Source organism: Lutjanus erythropterus, chromosome 1 (assembly GCF_056507025.1).
Source record: "Lutjanus erythropterus isolate fLutEry1 chromosome 1, fLutEry1.hap2, whole genome shotgun sequence".
NCBI lineage: Eukaryota > Metazoa > Chordata > Actinopteri > Lutjaniformes > Lutjanidae > Lutjanus > Lutjanus erythropterus.
In genome coordinates this window covers 44,347,797-44,361,676 of record NC_139317.1, presented here as the reverse complement: position 1 = coordinate 44,361,676, position 13,880 = coordinate 44,347,797, and the positions used below count along the sequence as shown (strand labels likewise).

Below are 13,880 nucleotides of genomic sequence, written 5' to 3'. Positions count from 1 at the left end.
TTTTCATTTTACTTCAAATTTCTTGCTATGGACTGCGACGCATGTATGAGCAAGAGGATCAGAGTTCAAGGTGCAATGTGGTGAAGCAGCATATGCCAATTACGTGCATACTGCATGCGACAGTATGTACTTTGTCGGGGCAGCTGTGGTATGTGCTAAAAGTAAAAAGAAAAAGTACACAATAATGACTGCTAACATCATGGCAGTGTGTGTTCTCCTGTTTACGCCAGCACACACCAGGGATCCAGATGTGAACCAGTCTGCTCTCCCTCTGTCCTCATCTACAGAGTCTCTGGACAGGATGCACTGATACGCTGCTCCTATAGTGTGCTGTATAGGGACCAAAACTATGCTGATACGCCGGCTGATATATAACAGGAAATATCATCAACAGAACATCTTATTGCTCAATATTTAGTTACTTCCAGCTTTGCACATACCATTGTGGATCTTTCTACCAGCAAATATCACTGTGCCATGAAACTAAGGGCCTATATTTTTTGTGGCACTGCAATTTCATTAAATGGAAATATTCTAGGGGTCTATTTTAAGAAAAAAGTAAAAAAAAAAAATCGCTGATTCCAGCTTCTTGAATGTGAATATTTTCTTGTTTCTTTACTCCTTTATAACGTTTAACCAAAAGTCTTTGGGTTGTGGGTAAAATAATACATTTGAGGACATCATCCTGTGCACACTGATCAACTTTTCTCTATTTTTGGTCCAATATTCTTTCAATTAAAATACAAGCAAATACACATTTACAAGTCACAGCTTAATTTATATCGTATTTGTTGCAGCACTTCCGAGCTCTCCACTGTATATGTGCTTGAGTGCATATGTACCACTGCTTCCTCCACTTTTGGTGTGACAGCCCCTTTTAGACTTTAAAGGAAGCAACCCTGACAACACATTGATCAGATTAGATATGAAGCCATGTGCATCTGGCTGTGAAATGCCAATTAATGTATGTGCAAAGTGAACTGAGATAGAAAGTGAGGGAGAAATGGGAACAGAGTTAGTTCAGAAGAAAATGAGGCAGTCAGGTGAGAGTACAATGGTGCTGTTGTTGGCAGGATGAGCGCACGTGCTGCAGTGCACGGTGAGGGGGCCGGCTGCAGGTCTGCCAGCCCTGCAGGCCACTCAGGAGAAATTAGGATTAGGAAGGTGGACTCGCAGCGCTCAGCAGTGCAGCCTTGTGATTCCCATTAGCAGTGTCGGAGCTTATTTGTGAACCGGCATTGCAGGGTGGGGATGGGATGGTCTCTGCGCTTCAGAGGAGAGCAGGCTGCTGCTCACCTCAAGGACATTATCACCACCAGGGTCACAGCAGGACTCAGACCTGCAGTACAGAGTCCACTGAACATATCTGACTGCACGTCTCAGCCTGTAGGACACCGCCTTGTATTCTTTCACGTCTGACAGCCGCAAGCAGCAGCACGGGCGAACTGATCCATCAGCTCGTGTTTTCCGGTTGGAGAATGACCAGACAGACACCAGACGGATAATATCATTGATCAGAGCTGCTATGAAATTTGATGTTGTTGAAGCTGGATTGAAACATATCCCAGTTGACATCACTTAGCACATCCTGCAGCATAGCCTCAGATAGGGCAGTTTAATGCCCCCCTCATAACCTAACCTCACCTTACTGAACTATGCTTTATTTATATTCTGGTGTGAGCAAGATGGCGGCGTGGTCTGACTTGCTGAATAGCGAGGGAGTATAAGCCTTGTAATCCTCCTTGAAAGGAGAATAATACTGTTTCAGAGTCCAACTCCTCTGGTGGGACACATTATGTGTTTACAGAAGTTCAACAGAGTGAAGCGCTGCATTTGCACAGCTGTATTATCCTTTTGATTTAGGATTTAACATTGACATGTCCACTTTGAACCCGCCTCCCATCAGAAAGAGTGGGACTAATATAGGAGCTCAAGAGATAAGAAGTGTCGACTTCTCTGCTGCGTGCCTCTGTGACTCACGGTTCGATGGCCCGTGGCCACAAAAAGTTGTTCTGTAATTATCAAATATTCCATGTAGGTGCCTCCCTGTTGTTTCCCAGTTTTATCCCCACTCTGAGCCTTTGCCAGTACATTACAATTCCACAAACATTCCAATTTCTTTACGTCTGGCTAGCTACAGATATGTCAGGGCTACTAAGGAATGGGTTACTAAGCCTCCTAAAACTTCTAACACAATGTTTACAGAAGAATCACACAAAAGACTACAGAAAAACATCACAACAAGTGGCAATTGGGATTGGGTGACTGGATGAATATATCACCTATTGATGATGGCTTGAGTCTAGCTATTTTTTTGGTTGATGTGTTGGGTGAGAATTGTCATTTCATTTTTGTAAATGCTGAGAGACAGCCCACTGCTCCACAACGTGTTCTAATGCAGCGACACAGTACACACCCACTCAGCCAGACTATGAGTGCTCTGAGCTGAGTGAGGAGTGAGAGAGTTAGACTCTTTGCACTCTTTTCTCATGGAGAACTAAGGATATGATTTGACCGGAACAGAGTTGATTATTGTTGGAAGAGTAGACCGACTAACATTTACATGCTATTCTGTCGAGTTTGAATGAAGTGTGTTTCAGGAGGAGTCAACAAGCCAATCAAGCTCGTCTTAGATCGGTAAAAGAGACAAACTTGAATTCAGAAGGTGTATGGTTGCATTTCTCTGCTTAAAAAATAAAATACGTGTCAGAATATTTAATTGGTTGCATTTCTCTGCTTAAAAAATAAAATACGTGTCAGAATATTTCATTTCTTGACACTTGTTTATTGGACGTAGTGAATTCTCCACGTGCATACATCTCCCAGCTGAGCCTCAAGAGGACAGGAGGACGAATTTATCGGCAATAGCCAGCTGATGGGCTGATGATGGCTGACTGCAAGAATCTTAAAATTTCTCCCAACTGTAGTGGTGAATGGAAGCAAGAGTTTAGTGGCTAGAGTACGACACATCTAAGGACGTAATGTACTGCAGCATTTGCCACCTGTTTTGTCAAGCAGCTGAGAAGTCTAGCTTGCATTTAATTGGAAACAGTTCATGGGAAAAGCGGACATCACAAATGTCACAGAGTTAAAGTGGTGTTAAACTGCCTTATCTGAATTGGTTTTTAAGTTTAAATTTGGTGGACAAAGCACATTTTTTGGTGGCCCAAATGTAGAGGCTTGGTGGCCCATGGGGCGAGTGCTTAAATATATGAATGTCTATCCCTATTAACAATTAGTCAACTTTTGAGTGATCGTGACTCTGGTGTTTATTCAGGCCAAATGTAAAACTGCCATCACAATTACGTAACAAGGTGCATGTCTGCTGAAGGATCTGGATCAACTTCCTTGCAAGAGCTTGCAAACTGGCCACTGGCCAGACTAGCGCTCCATCCTGTGCTACGTGCAAAACACCAAGCACATAGTTTAAAGAAGGAGCATGCCCGCCACAAGCACGCAGATGAAAAACAAAAAACATAACAAGTGGTTAGATTGTAACACAGGGTTAAGTGTCATGCCCTGGAAGAAGCAAATCCTTTGCAGAGCGAGATAGGCTATGGCAAAACCATGAGCGTAATCAGAAAAAGCCCACCCACAGTAATGAAGACTTTTACAGGTTCCAGCGGTTGCTACTAGACCTATAAAATCTCTGTCTCATTAACTCATCCCCCCTCCCAAAATGTCACCATCCTGCATACCAGCTGACTGCTGCAGCAGCCACACACAGCCTGTACTTCATGCTGCAGAGCTGTAATTCATGCTAATTCAGCACTCTGGCCTTCCTTTTCTGTTTATTTTTGAGTCGGGAGTGTAAACATTTATTTGCTCTTTGGGCCTCGCTCGCAGGGCCTACTTTTAGCTCAGTGCGAAGGCGCTGCTGAGGAGAGACGGAGGAGAAGCACACAGATCAGCGGCCACAGGATGTCTGAAAATACACGAGGCTCACCACATACTGGGACGTCTGAGCACACTCCACAACAGGAAAGGACAGACACATAGGCTACACTATATAGATACAGACACAACCCTTCATCTTGTCATTACTAACATCAGAATATAAAAAATCAATTCATCAGTGTTAAATTATGAACTTTTCCTGTAATATAGTATTATCTTAGAGACGATTCCACACTAACTTTCAAGTACTGAGGACTGATACGTAGCTATTCTCATCATACATAAAGCGCACTGGACAGAAACCCACTAACATCTGGCTTTTGTCTGCAGTGGGAAATGGTTCAATCTGCACTCCAAATGACTCTGCAGTATTCACGGGTATTTATCGGTTCCAGCTGCGATCAGCAGTGATGGAAACACGACACTAGTGTTTTAGTCAAGACCACCAAAACCAAGTCATGATCAAGGCCAGAGTGTACTAAGACCAAGACTTTGGAGGGTTGAGACCAAGTCAAGACTAGGGGAATAATGATCCAATGTGATCAATGCTCAAAAAATTGCTGAATCATATTTAGTTGTTTCTTGTGAGTTGACATAAACGTAAGTGAATGTCTTAAATGGAAATTACATTGTCTGATATTGATCGCAGGCCCTTGAATCATATCGAAATCAAATTCTGGCAGATTTTGTGATATCAGCAAATATTGTATTGTTGTCTAAAGGATCGATATAATATAGCTTCCTGATGAAACTTTACATTCCTAGTCAAAACCAAAACCAAGGCAGGGCGAGACTGAGTCAAGACCAAGAGCGGGCGGGGAGGGATGGAACTTGAGGATGACACCTGGTAACTTTGACAAAAATTTAAAATAAGAAAAGAGTCAAGTTATTGGTTGCATTTGAAACTGGATGTTTTACATCCAACCACTGATATTAACAAATAAACTGGATAATGTACAGGCAGTTTAGCGATATCTCCACAGTTGTGGTCTTGACCAGTATTGAAATAAAAGCCAGAGTCCTCTTTGTCTGAGACGCACATCACCGAGGCAGACATGCTAATTTTCACCTCTTATTCTGGTGAAGGCAATGAAGGCTTGTCACCTCTGTTGACTGTCATCTTAGCCCCAAATTCCATCTGTCTCCGCTCAAGCAGGACTCAAATATTGTCCCAAATTGTTCACCTTGAGTTTGAAAGAGACACTGAAGTGGGAGATAATTTTAAAAAATTAACCACCCTGTTTTCCAGCACGTTTGTGACATTAACTTGACACATCAGAGAAAAGGCAAAATCATGGCAACAACAATGGGAAATGGGTCAGTTGCCTATTTTACCAGGTTTATTTACATTTAAAAAAAACTTACATATACACGCTAATTTTGTTGAAAAAGTGAAATACGAATCAAGCAGGCACTTAGTGCAAACTTTCTGCACCACAGAGTAGCTTTAATACTCTGTGATATAGAGCAGTGACTTGACAGAAAAGTGAAACAATTCAAACCAATCGTAACAAAATAACTTCTAGTATTGTTAAGTGTATACAAAGGACTGGGGTAGACAAACAAATAAAAAAGCAGAGACAAAACACTTCCAAGAACCAGTGACTCCTCACACGTCACAGCTCTAATGAGTGTGAGAAAGTGTGTGACAGGGCTGAGGGAGGACGTTGGGTTGAGAAACAGAGAGATAAAGAGCATGTTGAGGCATCACTCATAAGTGTGGGCGGCTGACTTCCTGTGTATCGGTCTAGCACAAGCAAGTCTGACTGATCTAGAAATATAAGCCCTCAAAACAAACTGAGACAGCACTGATGGGTCTCCGTCCTCCTCAGCATGTCAGCAAACTCCCTAACACAGGCTTTCTCATACTTTTCTGTCCTGCGACTCCATTTCAAGGTACCAAAGCTCTCAAGAGTGCAGGAATTAGTCCACACAGATGATGATAAATTACAGAACCATTTTAGTTCTCATCCAGACACAATTATAGTATGTCTGGCATGACTAATATTTGGTTTAAAATAGTTTACCGACATAAATAGTTTAGAAAAACTCTGAAAAGGGGCTGGAAGCGCATCTACTCTTAATCCTCTATTGAGAAATTAGGGATCTGGCCTTGGCCCCTTCCACTGCTGTTTGAGCTAGGGTTAACCAGCAAAAGTGCAGTATGTATCACAATGGCTAGTGTTGGTGCTCCAGGAAACATCGGAGGGATAGACAAGATTCAGATCAAGAGTCTGTTGTGTAGCGAAAACAATGCATATCACATCAATCAGTCTTTGAGTTTTATTTCAGCAGCATCATTGCTATACTGCAAATAAAAGTAGTTAAGAAAATACTTTTTTTGGTAAACTGATAGGCTTGCATTTAGCTGTTTCTGCTTATCGAGCTAGTGCCACAAGAAAGTAATAAATAAAATATTAGCTAAAATGAACAGATCCCTGGACACAGCACAAAGAGCCTTTCAATTTACATTCCTTCATGCATGAAATTGAACTTTGAATTTAGACTTTGAGCAGCAGACTGAGATAGCAATGTGAAGCCAGCAGTAGAGCTGCAACAACTGATCGATTATCAATTGACTATTAAATTAATTGCAAACTATTTTGATAATCAATGAATCCCTTCAAGTCTTCTTTTTTTCAGAAAAAAAGTCAAAATTCTCTGCTTCTCAAATGTGAATATTTTCTGGTATCTTTAACTCCTCTCTGACAGTAAACTGAATATCTTTGGATTGTGGACAAAAGAAGACATTTGAGGACGTCAACTTGGGATTTGGGAAACAATGATCAACATTTTTCACCATTTTTTGACATTTTATGGACCAAACAACTAATCAGTTAAGTGAGAATATAATCACCAAATTAATCGAAAATTAAAATAATGGTTAGTTGCTGTGTAGTTCACAGAACAGAAGAGATACTTGCCTGAAAGTACGAGCGCATATGATGTGTCAAGTTGAGCATGCAAAGAAAAATGGATCAGTTTGTAACGATAATATTACCACAATCATGATGTTAATTTAGCTTGTTAATGGGCATTCCAGTTATCTATTAGCATCGAGCTAACAGACTAGGTATCTAGAAATCAAAAAAGAATGACCATTTGTAGTTATAAAGAATTGATTTGTTTTCTCCCAACCCCAATAGACTGTGTCAAACATTTTAAGAATTTTGTTTTTCTAGCTTTTAATTGGGCATTTTTTTTAATTCATTTGACATGCAGGGTTTCCACCAGTGTAAGCTGATGCCCTGCCAGACCGAAACATGAGTGAAATTTTCAACAATATATTTTTGAACATGCTATGCAAGTAGCGAACTAACAACAGTGATAAACACTGATTGAACACTGATGTATGATGGTGAGTATAAAGTTAATGGTGATGTTACAGCAGACAATGTAGTACTGTAGTGTGTGTACAGTTTAGGCTGAATAAATGCTACATGCTCCTCAAGACCTATGTTTTAGCCCCAGAGTTAGACTTTAAAGTGGACATGCTATTCTCATTTTAGCGACAGGCTACTCCTCCAATTTTTGCTCTGCAACCTCTGACAACTTTTCTGGTTGAAATCCCGACATGAATTATGGGGTTGGATTTCTAGCATGACAGCACAGATACGAGGCTGTTTTACAGTTTGACTGAATTTCAAAATAAAAGACAAAAATATGTGATATTCAAAGTGTTGAGGACATGCAGAAAGATACACAGAGCAACTGATCTAGCAATGAATAAATTATGAATCACAGACTCAGAGCAGAGAGCTGCAGAGAATTTATATCAGAACTGTCAGACATCACTCCTTCAAGGTTTTCATTTCAAAATGGAAAATGATCAAATGTGAAAAAACAGACTTGACAAGACAAATTAGAGTGGAGAGAATGCTCAGAAGGTCTTATGAGGGGAGTCAGATGTTTGGAACCAGCCCCACGAGGCAGACTGTGACACAGAGCAGATGATTCAGCAGTAGCTGCAGTGACATTCAAAGACACTGGTCATTATTTATTGCATTAGTGGAAGGCATTCTCTCAAACACTGCGTGTCTGTGTGTTCACCCTGTAATAGGCCAGCACCCTATCCAGGGATTTCCTGCCTCTCCCTAAATGCATCTGGTCCTGTGCTTGCTGGGATAGGCCCATTCGCCTTATAAGGCCTTTACCACGATATGGTGACAGAACCAAAAGAACCAATCTGTGGTTCTATATATAGAACTCTTACTTTTGTTAAGCTACTGGTCTCATGTTTGAGAGAAGACGGTTTCTTCCACAACAGCTCTCCATCATTACAGCGGGACAGGACAGGGCCACCATGACAAAAAACACTCACTGCTCAAACTAGGAAAGATGAGGCCTTTACAGGTCATAGGACTTAACGAGTTTGAAAAGATATCGAAGTGTGATTATTTTGACTGTTCTTGCAACTGTGATATGATTTGCAATATTAGAGATAATTCTAATTTTACATCATTATTCTTAATTTGATTGAGAAACATATCAAAATGACTATGATGTGAGTTTTTGCAGGAATCTGTTTAGTCTATAGAATCTAATTTGTAGGACAGGACATCTCTGCCTCACAACATTCATTAATTAAATTTTTTTTTCACACACATTTTGCTTTCAACAAATATTGTATATCCTGCGATTTGAAATGAGGCCATACTGCAGTTTTGATAAAAATTTCTATTAAACGTGCAGTTCTAGTGTAAAATGATATATTGTGACCTCGAATCACAGCCTCATGAAACAGAGGATGGATTGCTTTTCTTGGTATACTGGCAATAAAGGAGCTCTCTGAGCAATCCGCAGAACACAGGTGCTTGCCTCAGCATCCGAAAGGAAAAGATTTTAGGAAAGCCAGATGCTGACACTTGTAGTGTAAGGTCATTTTTCAGACTCAGACCGCTTTATACAGTACAACTGATGTGATGCAGAGGCTAACAGACTGAGAATGTGTTTTCTATTAGAGGTACATTCTGTGACTTTGTACGGGATAAAATACAGTCCAATACCATAAGGAGTTAACAAATAGCATTGCTCTCACGTTTATCATTCTGATTAAAATCATTTATGAAAACAATCTATCAGATAAGACGTGACTTTATTAGTGGTAATAGAGCAATAAAAAGGTGAATTAGGTGCATTACTACTCCATTTCCTCAGAACAGATGCAAGCTGAGCACATGATGGAGCATTCACAGATCAGATCTCCTGTCATTTCATTAAACCTACGCATTACTGTGAAATCTGCATTCGTTTCAAAGGGCTCTGATTCATGTGAATGCCGGTCACATGAGCAACAGGTCTATGGCACAGCCAAGCCTGGACATGTCAGAGAACAGCCTGAGTACACACAGGAACACACTCTCTCCTCTGGTGACAAGGCTGCGGCATTTCTTTCATAACTCTCTCCCAACATGGGGCCGCTTGTAGTGGGATGATCCGGTTAGTGGTGTTGTCTTAATAACTTTTGACTTTTATAACAATGACAACACTCAGATAAGTCTGGATGCCATACAATCCAGCAGACACGGTGCAACAAGCTCAGCTGCAGCACTGAGTCGCAGTTTAACCTCACAGCATTTTCATGTTTGTCTTTGACGTGAACACAGTTCCAGTTCAGGTATTTTCCACCCTCCACTGTTATTATATGAGGATTGATTGGACTTTAATATTTGTGCTTGTAATTGCTGTGAATATTGTGTGCTTTAAGTGATTCATGTGTACTTGGAAAACAACATTCCCATGTGTGCCACTATCTAAACAAGACAAAACCTCTCAGTGTAAACATCACACAAAAGCACAGGCAGGACACTGTGTGCCAGCCAATGGAATGGTACTCTGCAAACCCAGTCAGGTCAAAGGTCGGCCCACAGGTCAGGACCAACACACAAAAACAAGGTTTGCCATGACCTCATGATGACCTACAAGTGCTCATAATTCAGTTACATACAGATTAAAACAAATAGGCTCAGAAAGACACATCTATCCAGCAGGGAAACAACAGCTGCAAAGTACAATTAGCTGCTCTCAGAATGATGGATCCAGAGGGGCAGATTGCTCAGCTTTTGATATTAGCAGCTCAATTCTGACTGCAGCTTTGAAGAAAATCAAATCAGTGCACTGCAGTCAGAAGAAAATTTTCTGGAGCTGCCTGTCACGATGGGGACACTGCGTAAAGCAAACAGCTTTACAGAAAGGTGCGGACAGTCCACCTCCTGTGCAGATCATGGATGCTGCCACTTCCTGTATCCATTTAAAATGAAAAGCCCTTGTTTCAAATTAAAACCATCTAGCATTTCAGCCAGCCATACACAAAACCTGCATCAAAATCTCCTTGGAAGAAAAAGAACACACAGGGCCTGGACGATGTCTCTTCAACTTGACCCAAAGATCACCAAGGATCCCTGAGGGGCTTCACATTGCTCCACTGTGACAGGAAGAAACTGATTCTTCATAAATACAACTTTGTGGGAGAGACATTCTTATTCAGTGCAGCATTCTGTTTTAGCTTCTGCCAAAGACAGTTTGACTCCTTTCAGTTGTTAAACCACAAAGACATGAATAACATGGTTATTCTTCAACCGCTGCAGCCATATATGAAATCCTGCATGATTCATTAAACACAGTTACCAATTTATTACCATCTGTACACCAGGGGCTTCGTTTATAAAATGGACTTACAATAAAGGTTGATCTTAACTGTAACTTTTGCAGAAAGCCACATTGAAGCATTTATTTATAAAACCTTACTTTGACTTGGAAATGATCATATCTCTAAGCAAAGTCTAGACTTGACTTAAGTCATTTCGGGGTATTGCAGACTGGGACACATATAAGCCCAAACCTGTGAAGAACTTTGCATTAGCTTTGTGAACAAGGTGTGAGGTATTAATTGCAACATACTCAGGTTGGCTTCCCCACTATTTTGAATAATTTCCTCTACCACTGTAATCTTGCCTTCCAAATAGTTTGCTGTTCTCTGTTGGTCCATGGCTATTCCTCACTAAACCCTAATTTATGCTGCAGTATACAGGCCAAGAGTTAATCACTGCTTGTTAACAGGTGCCCTCAATTTTAGGTTTATGTGAGCTTTATAGATCACAGGTGCTTCTTCCCAGAAACTGCATAAGAAAGTTTTTTCTATGCTCAGTATCTTTTATGAATCAAACTTAAGCACACCATTGGAACTGATCTTAAGTTCAAGTACAAATCAGGAACATTTTTATAAATGAGGCCCCAGTGGAGTTTAATAGCGTTCTAAAAGTGTCCTGTAGTAAACTGTTTCATTCTGAAGCTTCTAATGTTCAATGTTTGTTGACACTGTGTCAGACTGATGTTGATTCAGCTCTATTGTCATTTTCAATTGTGGTGGTGTTGGATTACACTGAGTTATATTCCACATAGAATTCCCTGTATAATGAGTTGTGACGTGCAGTGAGCAGCCACAGACGCATGCCTTGGATCAAGTCGAGGGAACTTGAGTGTGTCATTTACAGGCACATGATTACAGCACAGAATGAGGCTCTGAACAGGAAGTTGGCAAATATTACCTACAGTACCTGTAATACTTTACTTCACTTTGATGGAACTCAATATAATGGTGGTTTCTTGTGCTCCTGGTGTTTACTGAAGCACACCTTGTCTCTGCCAACCCGGAAAAGCAGGGCCAGTAATGTTACAAATTTGCAGCACAAAAATAAAAGATCCAAGTGGTGGAAAACACTGAATCATGGAGGGATAAAAGGCCCTTATAGTATCCCTGGCATCAACAATGCAGGAGAATTTCCCAACTACTGTCTCCTCCCTGTCTTGGGGGATGTAAATATTAAGTATAATGTTGCCATGGAATCAGATCAGTTAGACGTGGGCTACAACTTGAGCCCTATTTTGTATTTTGATTCCCTTTTGGCAAATTGGCACCATTAAAAGTAGGCTGAATTAGTTCTTGTTTGCAGTGAACCCATGGATGCATATGACGACAAGCACTGGATTACTTTGATACTGAAGAAAACCGTGCTGAGTGCTTTCTTTAAATCCCATTTGTCATGAATTCTGAGCAGATTTTGGGGCATTTATTGACAAAGGTTCTCTGCTGGAAAACGGTGGATTCTCTCTCATGTTGTGAGTCAGTTTCTGCCCCAAGTGAAGGAGTTCACACAAGCTCTTGTTAATAGGTGAGGGTAAAATGTGAGCCGACAGAAGGTTTGGTGTGGTGTCAGCAGTAATACGGGTGTTGCACCAGACCATCATGGTGAAAAGTGAGCTGAGCCCGGAAAGCAAAGACTTCCTATGTTCCAACAAAGGTTGTCCAAAGTATTGATACTTCAATATTTTTTTGATACCACGTGTTTAAAATGATACAAACTCTGTTAATTATACAGAAGATAAGGGAAAAAATGATGTGCATACTTGTTCAAGAGCTCAGGTCAGTGCCATCTTTACTGTTCTGCCTGAATTCTGGTATCGTGACAACTCTAGTTCCAACTCTCACCCATGGTCTTGAGCTTTGTGTAGTGAATGAAACAATGAAAAGTTGGATACAAGCGACCGAAATGAGCTCCCTCTAAAGAGTAGCCGGGCTCTGCCAGATAGGGTAAGCAGCTCTGACATCCGGAGGGAGCTTGGAGCAGAGCCCCTACTCCTTCACATTGAAAGGAGTCAGCTGAGGTGGTTTGGGTGTCTGATCAGGATTCTCCTTGTTACCCTTCTTTGGGAGTTTTCCAGCCACATCCAACTTGTAGAGACCCTGGGGTACACCCAGAGCACACTGGAGACTTCAGATATCTCATCCAGTATTGTGAAAAAAAAAAAAAAAAAAAAAAAAAGATCTATTTTCAATTCTGAATATTTCAAATGCTGTCAATACTCATTTTCTGTAGTATCCATACACCTCGCCCTCTCTTCTCTTTGACAGTGAGTTGACACTGACGGTTGCAGTCTCCGCACAGCCCCACCTCTCTGTCAGTCGCCTCCTTTGCTCCAGTTGAATATAATAGCTCATGACAGCCTGTGGTATATTGGGGGTTTTGTTATGGCGGCAAACGTTTTTTTGGTTGACCAAAAAACAGCAGGAGTACCGTTTGGAAATAGTTCACATTTGAGACAAATGACCAAGGAAAGGCAAAGGATACAAAGCAAGCCCACATGCACATGATGCTACAGGGCAGCGCTAACGAAAGGTGCTAACACAACAAATTGCACCTGGAGGACCGAAACGCCAACCTCTATAACAAATTTCAGGAGACTGGTGACAGCTTCCATTTTGGCATCACTGGAGCATTAAACAAGATGACCCAGTAAACTGTTGTAGCTCTCAAAGCTAAGCTAATCCCCCTCAGAGCTAACAAGCAGTGTTTTAGTTGATAGAAAAATAGTCTGACTACAGTCAGAATCAGATTAGATTAGATTAGATGCAGTTGTGCTTAACACACCGACTATTATCTTTATTTAATTTCTAAAATTAGTTAATTAGATAATTCACTTATTTTGGAGACCTATCTAAAGCGAAAAATGAATTAAAGAAGAGGTTAAATGCAATTCAACTGACTCACAAGGAGCTGTAGGCCTGTCCCGTGCTCTCAGGGGTAGGATAATTTTGTCACAGGAGAGACTTGGAAAATTAAACCAAAGTATACTGGAGCGCATAGTCTTCAGGCAATAAACCTTATTCTATGACTAACATTTCAACGCCAGATGCGTCTTCATCAGACTGAACACGCATCTGTTTAAGATGCATCTGCCGGCGAAATATTAGTCACAGAATAAGGTTTGTTGCCTTAAGTCTGTGTGCTCCACAACACTTTGGACTCATTCTCCAAGTTTTTCCTTTGACAAGAAAAAAGATGAATGTTTCTAAAAGGAAATGGGCTGGGCTGCTTACAAATGGGTTTAGGCCAATGGATGATGCCATAGTCCATTGTCTCACAGTCATCGACCACTGAGCCATCAAATGCCACAACATCGTGATTTAAAAGCCACCCAGGGAC

The 13,880-nt window shown here is 41.0% G+C and overlaps 1 protein-coding gene across 1 annotated transcript in view; it reads right to left on the bottom strand.

Moving 5' to 3' along the window:
- chsy1 (chondroitin sulfate synthase 1) overlaps positions 1 to 13,880 on the bottom strand; it is an 81,695-nt gene that overhangs the window by 57,086 nt on the left and 10,729 nt on the right. The gene's annotated exons all lie outside the window — the stretch shown is intronic.